Consider the following 17,289-nt stretch of genomic DNA (forward strand, 5'->3'; position numbering starts at 1 on the left):
TGAACAGCAGTTTTCAGTTCTTTCCACAGATTCTCAATTGGATTCAGGTCTGGACTTTGACTTGGCCATTCTAACACCTGGATATGTTTATTTGTGAACCATTCCAGTGTAGATTTTGCTTTATGTTTTGGATCATTGTCTTGTTGGAAGACAAATCTCGGTCCCAGTCTCAGGTCTTTTGCAGACTCCATCAGGTTTTCTTCCAGAATGGTCCTGTATTTGGCTCCATCCATCTTCCCATCAATTTTAACCATCTTCCCTGTCCCTGCTGAAGAAAAGCAGGCCCAAACCATGATGCTGCCACCACCATGTTTGACAGTGGGGATGGTGTGTTCAGGGTGATGAGCTGTGTTGCCTTTACGCCAAACATAACGTTTTGCATTGTTGCCAAAAAGTTCGATTTTGGTTTCATCTGACCAGAGCACCTTCTTCCACATGTTTGGTGTGTCTCCCAGGTGGCTTGTGGCAAACTTTAAACGAGACTTTTTATGGATATCTTTAAGAAATGGCTTTCTTCTTGCCACTCTTCCATAAAAGGCCAGATTTGTGCAGTATACGACTGATTGTTGTCCTATGGACAGAGTCTCCCACCTCAGCTGTAGATCTCTGCAGTTCATCCAGAGTGATCATGGGCCTCTTGGCTGCATCTCTGATCAGTCTTCTCCTTGTATGAGCTGAAAGTTTAGAGGGACGGCCGGGTCTTCGTAGATTTGCAGTGGTCTGATACTCCTTCCATTTCAATATTATCGCTTGCACAGTGCTCCTTGGGATGTTTAAAGCTTGGGCAATCTTTTTGTATCCAAATCCGGCTTTAAACTTCTCCACAACAGTATCTCGGACCTGCCTGGTGTGTTCCTTGTTCTTCATGATGCTCTCTGCGCTTTAAACGGAGCTCTGAGACTATCACAGAGCAGGTGCATTTATACGGAGACTTGATTTCACACAGGTGGATTCTATTTATCATCATTAGTCATTTAGGTCAACATTGATCATTCAGAGATCCTCACTGAACTTCTGGAGAGAGTTTGCTGCACTGAAAGTAAAGGGGCTGAATAATTTTGCACGCCCAATTTTTACAGTTTTTTATTTGTTAAAAAGGTTTGAAATATCCAATAAATTTCGTTCCACTTCATAATTGTGTCCCACTTGTTGATTCTTCATAAAAAATTACAGTTTTATATCTTTATGTTTGAAGCCTGAAATGTGGCAAAAGGTCGAAATGTTCAAGGGGGCCGAATACTTTCGCAAGGCACTGTAAGTAAAGTAATTTCCCTGACATTTTTGTGTTATTTTACTTTTAATAGACACATGTAACAGGTTTTATACTTCCTGTGAGTATAATCCAATTAATCTTATTACTGTATAAATTATGTTGTATGTGGTGCTCGCATCGTGTACTATTGAGACTTCATTGCCCTCTTCAGATAAGACTCTCAGACTGCAACTTGTGTCTTTGTAAAGAGAGAAACAGAGAGAAAAAAGTCTCTGTCTCTATGCCTGTCAGCTCGCTCTGCTCCGTTAAAACTGAATTTACCAATTTAGCTGCAGCTAGCTGACCGTGTGCTTCTCCCTATACCGCAGTTCTGTGTCCATGCATGTAGCAAACTGAAAACACTCTGTCAGAGCGTCCACACAAAAAGGGAAGGAAGATATGTCTGGTAGTATCGTCTTCAAATAGAGTTGCTAAACACCTCAGCACACTGAAGGAAGCCATCTGACCGTGTGAGGAGCAAGCTTGTTGATGTGTGCAGGTAGAGTAGTGCTAGAGCTCTCTCCCGTCTGACTGGTCCACCAATAGGAGAGAAGTTCACCCCTTGAGACACAGCCCCTCCTCATTTGCATAATGAGGCAGAAATGCATAGAGAATGTAAAGAAGAAGAAGAAGAAGAAATGGCCAATACCACTGAAAAGGCAAAATTCTCAGCTTTACAATAAGCTCAGTCAATGAAATACATATATTTTTTAAACTGAATCACAGCATACGCTTAAAATGGTGTGTCCAGTAGTAGGCCTGAGCAAGATTAGACAGATACCCACACACACTCAAGTAAATATTGACAAACTGGAGTAACGTTCAGTTTGATATGAAATTGTGTTAGCAATAATATAATTACATATTAACCGAGTAGAGACTACCTTTAGTCTATTACAGTTTTTCTCACCCTTTGGTACATTTCTCGAATCATCCCTAACATCTGAAAAAAAGTAAGTGCATTTCTCGAAACATATCGAACAAACAGCACAACACAGTGGATTACCTGCAAAAACCTGTAAATTGCTCAAAACCCTTAGTCTATCTCTCAAAAGCAAATCTTTGTCAATGAACAACATGTCAGTGTCATAAGAATGACAAGTCCTTGTGTCATTGTTTACAAACAAGATAGTCAAAATGTTTAGTCATGTTATCAATATAACAGTGTACTCTGTAAGTGTTATCTGATGTAAACTATGGCTAAAGTTTTGATGAGAATGATTGAAAATACACAAGGCTGCACATTTTCAATATGTCATATCAATTTCAACAGAATAAAGTTATACATTGCAAGAGATTGGACAGGATTCACAGTCACGTTTTTACTGTTCGTAGTGTAATTTGTTGACAGAGCCTGTCATTGTGATGCAGAAAAGAAAAAGACAAGAGTGTTTTACAGCACTGCATTGCACTACAAAAGAAATTACAAAATTAGAAATGTAAGCATGGGAAACACTCCTTAGGCTGATGTTCCTGTCTGTCAGGTCACAGATTCTTATCCACATCACAACGCATATCTTCATCAATTACAGCAAAGAGACATTTACAAAAAAAAAAGTTTAGACATGTATAGAAAATATGATTGACAGATCTAGACGATCTCTCTCTCTGTTTATATCTACTGCCATATATTATATATATTGCAGTATTCACTGCTCACTGTGTTTTGTTACTGTTCACTGTGTATGGTATTGTGTGAATCGGGTGAATGGTTTGAGGACTGTGTTGCTACTGTAGTATGTTGTGATTTGTTGTGGTCTATTCTTATTTTGTTTATGTACCGTGGTCTGTACAAAACATTTCGTTCAGCTGTATATTTGAATGCGAAGAATGACAATAAAGTTTGACTTTATTTAACTTTGATTTATAGTCACTTGAACTAATGAACTTATGCCTAGATGTTTTTTTGGGGGGGGGGTGACACTATTTGGCAGAACCGGTATAATACATTATGATCAGCATGACATAACCAATTGATAATGTAGGAAACAGCAGACAATTGTACATAATCATTTGCATCAACGTGTCAAAGCATTTGCAATTCGTTCGAAACGATGAGAAATTGCTTTTATGATGTGCACAAGTGACGAGATGATGTGGGGGTTGAACAAATAGTCTTGACAATTTCAATTCTGATCTGAGAACTGTACGAAAGTGACTGAGAAAACTAATGATTTAATTTTGTTTGTCCACTTTCAAACATTCATATTTCTAATTAATAACCATATAGGCCTAATAAATGGACACAATCTCCCATGACCTAAAGTGGTTATCCAACATAGACACAATCATAAAAAGGCAGCCCAGGATGTACTTTCTGTGCCTTAGGAGCTTCTAATCCAGTTCTACAGTGCAATCATCCAGTCTGTTTTCTGTATCCATCACTGTCTGGTTTGGATCGGCCACCAAACAGGACAGGAACCGACAGCCAGGACTGCAGAGAAAATCACTGGTGCCAATGTCCAGAGTCAGGCAGGAAACATCCCAGCAGCCTCAACCTGCTGAGTGTAACCGAGGCAAATAGTGAGGGGTTCAAATTCCCAAATATTTAATTACCAGTTGCCATAGGTTTTCCCACAATTAAGATTCGGAGACATGGGTTTCGACTGAAAGGAAGATTTATTTAAACAATTAAAAATCAATTTTTGGGCAATTTTATTCACTGCACAAGCTCAAAACAATAAAAAACAGATACGATGTAGATGCCAATGCTGCCAGAAATGCTAAGGGATGAAAGCACAAAAGGCACACAAACTAGTAAACTGCTCTACTAGATAGCATCTCTTTACCTCAGGGTTATCAAACACCAATGCCTTCTCTGCAGTGAGCTTTAGCACAACAGGCTATTCTGCCCACAAGGTCTGGACGACAGGTGGCTTAAAATGCCTTTGATGAAAACAAATTAAAACATGTTCACAAAAGTTAAAACATTGTCAGCCTTGACACATGACTTCTACAAGACATACCTGCTCTCTAGCCACACTGGAACACAATGCCAACAGAGAGATCCCTAAGTGTTCCCTATAAATCAACTCTTAAGGAGGCACAAGTGTGTGCCTGCTTCTGGAGAGACTGGGGCTTGAGCTTCACTGAGAGGCTTCAACCGACCCTGGCCTTACTAGGCCAAAAGCCTGCCTATCACAAGAGAAAAACAGTTTCTTTCCACAGGCCATCACTCTGATGAACAGCTAACATCAGTCACATAATGTTAGAAACAATCCCTGAGCAATAACCCTGTAACACTAAAAATCCAATTTACTGTACGGTACAAATGATAAATATACATGTACATTTCATCACTGACACATTTAAATCTAACCACAATGTATGCATACACTGTGATATCCACCTACTTCCATATCTATATAAAGTAACCTATTACATTAACCATTGAATATTTATTCCAGCGCCCTTTGTACTCAGCAACATTGCACTATTGTATTCTTGTTTGCACTTTACAGGAACAGTTTGACTTGTCGACATTGTATGTTGTTGTTCATTGTTGTGTTTTTTTAATATATATTTTTTCACTTACTTGTATGTACATACTAGTAAAAAGTTGATGTTAAAATAAATTAAAATAAATAAAATTGAAATTGAATGTTTAGCTCTGTTGTCATTGGTCTCCACTGTATGTCTATTTCTGTGTTGTCTGTGAGTCACATTCCTTTAATGTGTACACAAATTTGGCCAATAAAGGGGATTCTGAAAGTGTTGAACTGTTACAACAGATATGATAATAAAAAGCAGGAACAGAAGCAAATATTGTAGATGCAGAATGCGTTGAAATTATACACAAAAATAGGTTATAATGTGATAATAAATAACCTAATTACTGTGATTTGCTCTCACTCATTTCCACAATAATTACAGAAAGGAACGGGCCGCTTGTACAGTCATGTAAAAAAAAAACACTAGATGGCAGTAGTATCACGTATAAGAAGTTTTCAAGTTTTGCTGTTTCAGTGCTTTTAAATGTGTTATCACACAGCATGATAACGTTCAGTGCTAGATCCCACTATTTCCTTCTCTTTCACCACCTTAACATTTGCACAGCAGAGCTCGTCATGTGTGGATTTCAGGGTTTTTCTTTTCTGAAAATTTAAAATTTTATTGTAGACTTACTTTATGGCTAATGGCCCTCAGCTGTAGCTGTTGGCAACACCAACAAAGCTGAACCGACAGACAAACGAGGGTTTTCTCCTGTCGCATGAATCCGTCCCAAATGAGTCTGGAGCCACGCTCGCAGCCACTATTACATCACCTCCACTGTTCTGCACCAATGTACAGAGTGCTTTTCTATGAATAATACAGAGAGACTGGGGAGAGGGGGACATAGACATGGGGTTTGGTTACTTAACGACAATGAGTGCATACTGTTATTAAAGAGTAATAGAGACTACGGAAAGAAGGAGTTGGAACTTGACTGAAAATGAGTTAGCATAATTCACACCGTAAATAATCACATCAGACACTGATGCAGTCTAATTGAACTTTATTTAATTAATTAACTCAGCAAACATCAGCACTTCATTAAGCACATTCCTACATATATATGAGCTGTGTGTTTACATGCCGTGAATTACAGATAAAAGACACAGATCAAAGAGTTGTAACAGAAGGGCGCAATGAGAAATGGCAGCAGCGTGGCCGGTCCCAGACTGTCTGAAGGAAGACAAGGTTATAGACTGTGTTTTCCAATGAGGGAGCTGACTGCTTTAGTATAGAAAGAAAATAACATATTGCACTCTGAGATCACCAGACAGGTCCTCTGTCATGGCATACGTGCACGCACGCACGCACACACACACACACACACACACACACACACACGCGCGCACAGAGTCAGGCAGGAAACCAGACAGTCTCATGAAACTCAAACACAAATAATGAGATGTGCTCAGTCAGAAAGGTGAAAACAATCTTCTTTCTGCATTTGGAAATTGCTTATATCCGGGGCACATTTGCAGCAACACCAGGAAGATTATTATATTATACAAAATATGCTAAAAACAGGATCATCATTTTGCTGGTGCTATAATCTTTCTACTTTTTTGTTTCACCTTGTCCTCCCTCTCTCTGTCACTCCTTCATTCTTCCCAGCACGGACGCACAGTGAACACAGAGTTAACCGAGCTCAGTATATAATTAGACGAACAAAAAAGAGAGGGATGAAACATCTAAAGGAGAAGAGACTCCAAATGATTACACATTCACTCCGCTTCCTTCCCCCTTGCTGCACACATAACCACCAATTAGAGGAGAAAAGAGGAGGATGAGGACAAGCAAGCAGCCAGAAGTCTATTTGTGTCTCTCTCTCTCTCTCTTCCCCTGAAGACTCCCAGCACCGGGGAGGGAGGAAGAGTGGAGAAAATAGAAGTGAAAAACAAGAAGTATATAAATAAAGAAATCAGAGTGCTTCACATCCGGTCGGCTGATTGGCTGAGACACGAGTCAGGCAGATCTGGGCCACAGTTGCACTCATTGTTCAGTGAGCTTTTCTACACAGTCCAACCCAGCGACAGCAATGAATGTTGATTGTGACCTTTGGTCTTTGGGCACAGTGGAAACAGAGTTTAACTTTTATGCATCTGTATGTCTTCGTCTCTGGATTAGCATGTGCCCACTTGCCCTTTTGTTCGTTTCTGCTCTTTCCTGACGTCGTCGGAGCAAGCCACGGGGCACAGTCAACGGTCGATGGTTTTTATGTGATCCATACCAAACTCACCGACAGCGTTGAATGTTCACCGAGGCAAGCAGGACAGCGGCGCGTGAGCGTGAGCCGAGCTGACAGACACGTGCAGGGCGTAGAGGAGGGAGGACAGACAAGTCAGACAAGCGGGAGGCAGGGACAGAGCTGAGGACGTCGCTCAAACCACAGAGGTCAGGTCGCACAGCACAGGGACATAATGACGCAGGACAGTGGCAGACTGAGTCAACTGTCCAAAGGTTAAGATGGCTCTGGTTTTATTATACATGATCATGTGGTGCTTTTAAGCTGGAACATAAACTGAGACAATCTGCTTTGTTGCATTACCACCTCCTCATTAATCAGAGGAACTTGAAGTCCTTTCATCTCCAGCTCAAAATTGGTCGTAACAGCATCTGAAACACAGACAAAGAGGAAGTTGTTAGCACGGCTATTGCAGAGTATTTTTGTCTTTAAAGGGTCAATTCACTTAAAATTATAAAAACACATTTTCTCTATTTATTTCTGTAGCATCTAGCCATGCAGCTTTAATTTTGGCTTCCTTTGCGCAGGTTCTCAGATATTTTTTTACCTATCTGAGATTTATGCTGTTAACCAGTTATTGTCACAGCATTAAGAAATAACATTTAAAATGTCCAACAGCAATGTGTCTTTCCAGACACAAAGTCCCAGCTACTCTAAATTTTCCACAAAACAGTTTCCACAGGGACTTTAAATGCCATTTTTCAATGCAATGATCAACATAGACAAAAAAATCAGTCACCTCCATTGTTTTGGGGTGAAGGAAGACAAATGGATGAATGAAACCTAATCTGTTTGCATGGATAGATAACACAACAATAGAGAAAATGTTTTTGTAATTTGGGTGAACTGACCCTTCAGTCAGTTTTACAAGAAAGAGATTATATAAAAGTGTGATAAATGAATAAAATATATCCTTTAAAAAAACTCTCTGTGGTTTACCATTTCTCAGAACAATATTAGAGAAATATCTTTGAGCGTTCCACGGTTCTTATGAACATCTAGTCAAGAGAACAATGCTGCGATGTCCTACTGTGCAGGCAAGCTTTTGATACCCCAGCCACAGCCTGAGAGCTCCCATTGTCAGAAGCAAGCCATAGCTGGGGAACAACAGTGTCACTGCGCTGCTGCACGGACTAGGGACTGACGTAAGGATGGTAAACCCTGATCTATGGTCATTCATTGCCACCGTTTCATCGGCTTAGGGCGCTGATGTCATTCAGCAGGCTAGACCTGCATCCATTACTCTGCCGTGGGAGGCCGACGTCAGGCTAGCATGATAACACACTGGCTACAATAGTTGAGTAATGCATCACGTTATTGCAGATGTAATTCAGACGGTCATAAAACAGACAATTTGGTTTTTGTCCTGTGAGTAGGCTGGGCCTCTGTGAATAGAATGATTGCCTCTGCATTCTTTCACGGCATGCTTTCTATTATGAATATGCAAAAACATACAAATTCATTTGTATGATCGTATAAAAAGAAATGTTAGCTAGTAGGTAGTCAAATAATGTAATATAATTTTTACTAAATATCATAAAACACTAAACTGCCTGCATAATTAAAAAGGAGTTTTTAGAGCTTTTTTTCCTGTGGTCTGAACTGCAGCATGTGAACCAGAAGTCTCTTTTCTCTCAGGGTGAAGCGGACCAGCTCAGATAAGAGACAAAATTCATAAGCCATATTACATCTTCCCAGCTCCATCACAGTCTCACACACACACACACACACACACACACACACTTACACCTCACCCCACTATGAGACCTAAAATGAAAAATAGGCGAAGGATCGAGGGAGAGGAGAAAAGGGGGCTTTGTCATGGCAACCCCAATGTCAACCAGCCATTTTTTCTTAATCCCCCCCAGTTCAGTGTCGCACCCTCTGAGGGACCCCCCTCTCTACAGCTGAATATTTCTTTTGTGTTGAAACACTCTGTATATATGTGTATGTGTATGTGTGTGTGTGTGTGTGTGTGTGTGTGTGTGTGTGTGTGTGTGTGTGTGTGTGTGTGTGTGTGTGTGTGTATGCGTGTGTGTGTATTTCACAGAGGGGGGAGAGATTGGGGTTAGAAGGGGGGAGATCATAGCTAACCCAGTTTAAATAGGGGGGCCAAACTACAGGCCACAGAGTCTCAACATTACACCGGGGGTGCAAACCAGAGATCAAATCACGCAGACACACACACACAATTACATTTGTTACATTTACATTTATTTACTACTGGGAGATAATCTTTTGAAATAGCAGATAATTACATCACATGGCAAACAGCCGGGCCTTTCCTCCCCGAGCCTATCAACGACAAACTTTTTTTTTCCTGCTATGAAACTCTCATGGTCACTCGCTCTAGCCTGAGCAGGCCACTCTACATTACTGACAAAGGTGGTTTTTGGAGGAGTGGGCGGCGAGAGGCGTCAGTTGCTAGACAAAATTAAAAGGCCTCTATTTGCGCCTGACAATAAACATCCCCATCTTCAGAGCTCCTCCACAGCTGCAGCCAGATAGGCTTTCATTTCTAAATGCGGGCTAATAGAGAGCGATGTCTCCTTCCTCTACCGTAAGCCGATTTAGTGTGCAGGATCAAATTCGGGATGTCTATAGTAGTCATCTTTCTGTGATGCCATTCCACCAAGAAAGAGGACAAAAGAATGTGACACATGGTGAATATTCAGTAATAGAAAAACTAAGGATTTTATGAAGATTTTTTAATGATGATGTGCAGTGTACCTGATGGATATGATCTTCATGGAGTCACAAGTCAGCATCAGGAACACCTAGAGATAGAAGACAAAAGCGATTATATTAGCACAAAACAGCAAAGAAATTGAATGGAGATGATTTTTGCATCGTACAGAAACACCCCTTTTTCTGGGAATCTGACCATCTATTATCTAAATTGACAGTTAGTCTGATTTTTGCTTGAAAGTTTCCTAATCAACAGACGATTAATGTCCAGTGCATCCTCCGGAAATCCCAAACGCTGTTCCCCCAAGGCTGAGAGGCAGGGGCGGGAGGAGGAAGTGCCAGTGGTGTGTCTCTGGGGTGGTCTGATGTGGCCGTGGGCGAGGCTTTAATGTAGCTGCATGTCCACTCCAGTGTATACTGTACATTCACTGGTAATGACTAACAGACCTGCAGTCTGCCTGTAGGGGCCTCACACGCCACTCAATGCCTACACATGGATACGCTCCACTTTAATGGCAACATTCAAACTTTACTTGAAGTGCGCTGTGGTGAACCCGGGCTTTTCACAAGGGAGAAAAAATATGACTTAGAGGACCAACAGTGCCCTCAGCCTAATATTTGACCCATGTGGGTTGATTATTTAAAGTGGCGATTTAAATAAAAAATATGGGTAATTACAGTTAGGCTGCTTTATGGTGGTTCTTTTTCTTGCATATTGCCAAAAATCTGGCTGGGATATTATATGTGACACAGGCTGCAAACATAAATTTAAAAAAGTATAGTGTTTTTGCAGCTTCTAGCAAACTTATGTTCTTGCCCTGTGTAGCAGAATTTTTTATTTCTCTTTAAATGATACAATGAAAGAAAAAAATATATAATCTACTTCCTTACAAACCCGACATTGTACATTCAAACTATCAATACCTGAGCCAGATCCGACTTAACAAACATTATAAAACAATGAAAGTGCTCCATGTCAGTCTAGTCTATTAGAGAGCAAAGGGCACATTGTAACACAAGGTGCAGGGTCTGTTCAACAAGTGCGAAGACATAAACCAAAAACAAAGGCACAGAGTTAGTGCCTTGGGACTGAGTGGCAGGGCGGGGTCATGGATGACCCTTGACCTTTTTAACCCCAAGGAATGTTGTCGTGCTGGTGCATGTATTGTTCCAGCCTCCCTGAGGAGCCCCAGCCGAGCATCAGATGAATGTGAACGCTGAATGTTCCTGAAGGCCTCCCCTTTTCCTCTTTTCCCCCCAAAAAGCTCCTCTATCTTCCCCTAATCCTTTTTTTCTGCTCTTCATCCAAACAAAAAGGTAAAAGGTCTTAGAGTGTGCTGTTGTTGTCGGTCTGAAGAGCACATGCACGCAGAGAGGCTGGTAACGTGGGTGCCAGGCTGACTCTCCTCGCTGACCTAAATGACCAACAAAGATGCAGTAAAAAGCTAAAGTAAACCTTCTTTGCCCTATCACTCATGGAATTGTGTTTCAGTTTATTGGTCCATCATCCAGATCTAAGAGATCTGAGTATCTTCAGGCAGTATGAGAGTCTAGCTCTGGAGGAAGTCACCAGCAGTAGAAGGAGACTGACAGATGAGAGGGCCAGACAGACAATTACTGGCCAGGTATGTCCTTTATACCCACCTAGGGCTGGTCAGAGGAAATGGAGGAATTTATGATGTCATAAAAAAGTGCCAGAAGAGAAGTGCCTGAGAACAGGTTGTCTCTGGAGCTGGAGCCATAAAAGACTCCTGCGGCTTCCACTCCCTCCCACTGACTACCACCCGAGATGATAACACAAGACTGAGCGCCAGCGGGTTATAGAGCAGACAGAGATATGCAGCAGAGACACAGAACATTTAAGTGTATGTGTGTAATTCAACTCTTCTGTACACATGTAATTATGTGACAAAATATTGTTAACGACTGCCACACAACTGCGTCACTGAATACTAACCCTGTGTCTGAAAACTAGAGATGTTAAGTAACAAAAGTACCTTTATTCTAGTATGAATAGATTTTAGATTTACACTAAGATTTTCATCTGGTGTTGTTTTATAATTGTCCTTGACAACATTTCAGCAGAAAATATTTGACTTTGTTACACAATAAGCTCATAAAATATGGTACATGTGTTAAATTCTCCAACAATAGATGTATTTATTCAACAATTAGACCCACTACCAGCTGAATCACATATAGGAATGTTTTTACTTAAAGCTATATTTTACTGCTAATATAAAATTACTTTACTATTTTTAATATTGAAGGATTAAAATTGTACTATTGCCACTATTACATAAAAAAATATTTTATCACTGACACAGAAAAATTTGCCCTAGTTGTTGAAACTGGACTGCTCATTATTAAAAAAAAGATTCCCTATATTCTTCTCTCCCCCATTTCTAAGCCTCTTTTGACAGTTTAAACCACAACAAAAACAAACCTTAATACAGGAAACATCTTTAACAAGAGAAACACCATCTGCCAGCTCACACTAAGCAGGTGTAAGGGACAGAAAGCCCAAAACATTGTATGCAGATATGAAGAATACCCATTCCTCTTTGCTCACATCTATACGTATACAGCACTGCTCTTCCTACAAGAAAAAGAGAGAAACACACTCTCATAGTCTCAGTGCTTGTTAAAAAAAAGGAAGAGAGAAGGTGGTTATTGGCTCTACAACCTAACTAAGGAGGTTTCCCATTGTAAAAAGGAGTGGCTGCACAGCCCCGTTTCCTTTCATCCCTCTCCTTGAGGCACGCTGCCTTTGTCTCACAGAGGACAGAACAGCCAGCCTCCCGGCTACGCTACACTGGTCGAATACCTGGGAACTACCACTGGCCTGGTGGGAAAAACAACAAGAAGGAGGAGGAGTAGAAGGAAGAGAGACCGAAAGAGAGGAGGGGGGGATAAGGTGTGAGTGTTAATCTGAGGTACGGCGAGACTGACCAGCTAAGACAGAAGAGCCTGTTAAATAAAGCCTGTTATTAAAACTCAAAGGGAAGGAGGGGGAAGTGGTACAAAGCTGCAGAGAACTATGAACACCTGGTACCAAACTACACTTGAAAAAAAGATGTTAGACTTGTTGACACTGAAGAAAAAAAACGTTACATGATTTTAGAAACGTAAATCATGACCACCTGTTTTTACTTTTCTTTTAGTTTTCAGTCAGTGTTCCACTTTCTTCCTTTTTAAAAGGTAGCAACTGCATGTGTGCAATTAAGAACCCTGAGGTTAAGGAAGGCAGGTCTAACATTTTCTTTTTCTTTCTTTCTCCTTCCAATTTTAAACTTTCATGCCAGCTCAGCAGAATGAACGCTGGTCCTGTATACGAGGTATTCTATAGGGGTGAAGTGAGTTTAAGTCTTCCCCAAGCCCAACCGCAGCTGCCTGAATGTAAAGCTTTACGTTCCAGTCCACACGGCCTGCCTCGGCAACCAGACCTCACTGTCACGCCTCATAAAGCAGAGCTCAAGCAGCGGGGTTGTGTTTAAAGCCACGGGGAAAGATAAGGCAAAATAAGGACAAATAAGGAGGAAAATAAGAATGCACCCATTCAAGAAACTGTAGAGAAGAGAGTCAAAAGCCTTTGACAAAAGCTCTTTAGCTAAAACTCTGATGGCATGTCTCCAGTGCGCTGAATAAGAAAATATACTTTCAGGACAAATTGCAGCAGGAAACGTTAAGAAAGTGAAAATGCCAGTGAGGGATTGTTAAGACCATAATCCTCTCTTCTTATTTCAAGTTTTTGCTTAGCTGTCGAGAAGGAAGCGAGAACCCACAAGTTTATTTTCAAATAGTCCACAAAGAATGCCTGTCATTTCCTGGCGTTCCCCACTTCCATATGAAAGCCCCCTTTCCTTTAGGAACAATGGGAAAGATTCCAAAATTTCCATGGGGAGTTTCTTGCACGGCGATACAACAGAGAGCATGTTGTGCCAGAATTGAGACAGGCTGTTTCTCTCAGCGGTGACAAGATCGGGGCTAATGCAATGTTTTGTCTTACAGCGACTATACTTCATGATTAAAGCGGCCACACAACAGCTGTAACATCTCATGAATGAGCTGAGAGCGAAGTCTTTGACAACTCAGTGGAATATCTTTTATTTCTCATACCTAGGATGTTTCAAAATCTTAGTGTCAACTTCGGGATAAAAGGTAAAAACTGTTTGGACAGATGTCTGACTGTATTAAGCATAGAGGTGGGCTAAAAATCTAATTATTTCAACAGATGTTCTGAGTTTAACCTCTTAATCTGTGATTTCTAATCCACAGCTTTACCTGTTACACACACCCAAACACACACGCACACATCTACACACAGTCAAACACAAGTCGTAAGAGTTTCTTAATTGACAAAAAGAACTTGTTTGGTCCTGAAGTGGAAAGAGTTCAAGTGTCATTTGCTCCTGGACAGGCCAACAGGCTCTTGAAAGCCACCTGGCTTGACCCGATCAGACTTGAGCCTTTTGGCTAGACATGAGGTGAGAGGTCATCCACTCATCTAGATAGGCAGTAAGTTGCGATGCCTGAGGCAGGGTGCATTACCTAACCTTTCCATTTACCCAACACTGCACACACAGAGAAGCACAAACACACACACACATATGGGCGCCGGTTCCTGCTGCTATGAACTCATTCAACACTTAACTAAATTTACCTGCAATGCATGAACACAGTGGCAAGTGAATGTGGCAAACAGCTGCTGTAAAATACGTAGGCCTACAATAAAGTCTGAAAAGCGACACGTGCACTAGGTCTGACTCTTCTGTGAATTTAGGTCGTTATCCACTGGGCATCTGTGCTTTTTATGTCTGATGACTCAGAAATAATGAATCAAAAAGCTTGCATATTGTATTTTAATGACTGAAAGGAACGAGGCGGAAGCATGTGTGGAAGCATTTTTCTTCCTCCTCGTTTGTGTGCTCGCTGTTTGATGGCAGTAGGGAAAGAACTGGGTGTCTGCTGGGAGTCATGTGATGGTGGGAGAAGTGAGACGGGACTCCCTGATGCTAACAAAATAACACTTTCACTGACTGACAAAAACTATAAGAACATAATATTTTTATTTGAATTGCTCTATGCATTCTGTTGAGAAAGAGATCATGTCTAACTATGTGAGGACCTATCGTGATCTTAGGCTGGGAGCCTCTCCACTATGATAGCAGGTTGCTTCTCGACATAATTGCAGGGTGCTGTTGATGAAACTCATCACGTGTGATAATGAGCTACACAGGAATGATGATCATAGTTCCAGCAGGAGATGAGATAAGCCAACATCCAACCACCTCTGTGCCCACATAACACCAGCAGGAAGACAGTGGCTTTGCTCCATTCACTCAGCCTGCCCTGATAACTATCTGAGAGCAACTCTAAACTGAATTAAAAGCCCTACAAGAGATATGCACTTAGATATTCTCCACTCTTTGCTGTGAGGGAGCAGGGGGCTGCTGCTTTTTCTCTTCATGAGGGACAAAGCTAAAGTGAATTATGTGTAACTCAGCCCTGAGAGGGACGGAAGTGAGGCTATCACAGCACATCAGCACCTATCTGTACTACTCACTGACTGGGCATCTCTCTATATACCATGACACAGATTTTGCTTTCTCTACTGGACAATGTATAAGAAATGTAAGCACAAGCAGTTAATTGCCTGCAAGCATTAGGTAAATGTTTTTTGTATTTAGTTTTTTTCCATTAAAGCATGCTGTGTACAATCCATAGCCAGTAAAATGTAGTGCTGCAATAAGCATCTAGAGCTACTATATCCAAATGGCAGAAGGATTTATGGAGACTGCCTCATTAACCTTAAGGCATATTAGTGCTTGGCACTGCACGCTGAGCCAAGAACTGCAGGTTCCACGGTCTCCTTAAAGAAAGCCTGTCTCAGCTGCATTAAACTGCCTGGAGGGTCACTAACTGAGTTACACATTAGGCCATCTTGCCCCCTAAACTGAGTATGTAACGCTCCTGATGAAGTGCGTTTATCTGGTCATTCTGTGCATCCTCTCAGAGTGTCCACCCTGAAAATGGCAGTCTGGTTGTTTTTGCCATGTGCAGGAGGCCCAAATTCCGGGAGGAAGTCAGATGCGCAAAGACTGTTTCCGAGAATTCAAGATGCGCAAAGCCATGCCTGTAGTCTGCACTATTCCAATTCTTGTCTGCATTTGAAAAACAAAACATACCCGCACGCAGTACGTTGTGTTGCACCTCTCCACGACACATATGCCTACAATATTTGAACTGCACCACTTTTGTTCCAATGCCTATTTATTTTCTGGCTACGTTACTCACCCATCCACACAGACAGATCACAGCATGAGTCACGGCTTTGTGAGAGACGGGTGGCGGCTCTGAACGATCCGCTGTCTGTTTTCTGCTCTTCAGGTGTCTCGCTCGGATTCTTTGGGGGCAGGAGGGCTGCTGTATGTCAATACAATGACAGATGGTCCACACAAAGCCGGTGCGCGTTGTTCAGCTGAAAATAATAGCCACCATTTATCAGTGTTCGCCGACTTTCATGCCCAGTAGAAAGACGAGACTGTCTGCTGAGTGAAATGAATCAAACTTATATTGTTTGGGAGGCTCCTACCAGGATTCCTTTGGGCTACACTGGCTGTTTGAACATACCGTTAGAACTTCCCAAGCAACGGAAATAACATTTGTCTGCGCACTGGTGTAGGCTACAGTCGATGCGTCTGGCATATCATTAAAAGTTGAAATGTGCGTAAAAAGGGTACACAGACCAATCGCAAATCACGTTTTTCCTCGAGTCACATGTATGCCCTTATGAAATGACCGACGAAAGACACGCTTTTTCTCTCCGCTGGTATGTTTCCCATGCGCTGGATTTGGACACGAGAAGCCGCCTTTATTAGTGCTGAGCGCCAACCCAAACCCCATCACATAATGTCACAGTTTCACATTCATGCTAGAATATCTACTTTTATTAAAGAAACATAATTTCCTCCTAACTAAATCATCAGTTTGCACAGTTTGTACTGGATTTAGCAAAACGCGGCGTCCCTATTTTAAGGTTAAGCTATAGTTAATGCATTTTACATGATGGCATACTTACAACATTTCCTTCACCCCCTGCTTGTAAAACAGCAGGATTCACTGTCCTGCCGAAGTGGACTGATGCGATATCTTCAAGTCTGCCACAGTAGGTATTTTTACTCTCATCACTTCGGTCCGAGTCCAACTCCTCACCGAATGAGCGTCTGCCTCCCTGATCCACAGATTACGTCTGTTTGAGAGGCAAGAGGGAGGGCATCCGGTTTACAGGGATCACCGGGAGGACCGGGATTGGCTCAGAGGAGATAGCTTGATAAAATACGCGTCAGCCATTGGGCGGCGGGGCGAACGAGGAGGGGGCTGTCGTGTATTATTCAGGAGAAACCGGGTGGGGAGAGGAGGAGGATACTCGGGGCAAAGCGGCATATGCAGACAATGCCCTGTGTCTCAGAAATTCAGATTTTCATTGGTGGATTTATCCACCGCAGTTAATGGTTTCCAATAATCTCTTCACATGGACTAACAGTCAAATTGGAGGAGCATTTACGTTAACCCAGGAGGGTCTGCAGTAGCTATTAATGCTTATGATGACCTC

General features: G+C 41.7%; 1 long non-coding RNA gene across 1 annotated transcript; it reads right to left on the minus strand.

The window, feature by feature from the left end:
- Positions 1–5,732: 5,732 nt before the first annotated feature.
- On the minus strand, positions 5,733–16,894 carry LOC123972299. Its single transcript, XR_006825394.1, has 4 exons — positions 16,756–16,894; positions 15,972–16,155; positions 9,717–9,763; positions 5,733–7,357 (listed from the first exon to the last, which is right to left on the minus strand). It is a non-coding gene; the product is annotated as an uncharacterized LOC123972299 (long non-coding RNA).
- Positions 16,895–17,289: the final 395 nt, after the last annotated feature.

Source organism: Micropterus dolomieu, linkage group LG06 (genome assembly GCF_021292245.1).
Source record: "Micropterus dolomieu isolate WLL.071019.BEF.003 ecotype Adirondacks linkage group LG06, ASM2129224v1, whole genome shotgun sequence".
NCBI classification, from domain to species: domain Eukaryota; kingdom Metazoa; phylum Chordata; class Actinopteri; order Centrarchiformes; family Centrarchidae; genus Micropterus; species Micropterus dolomieu.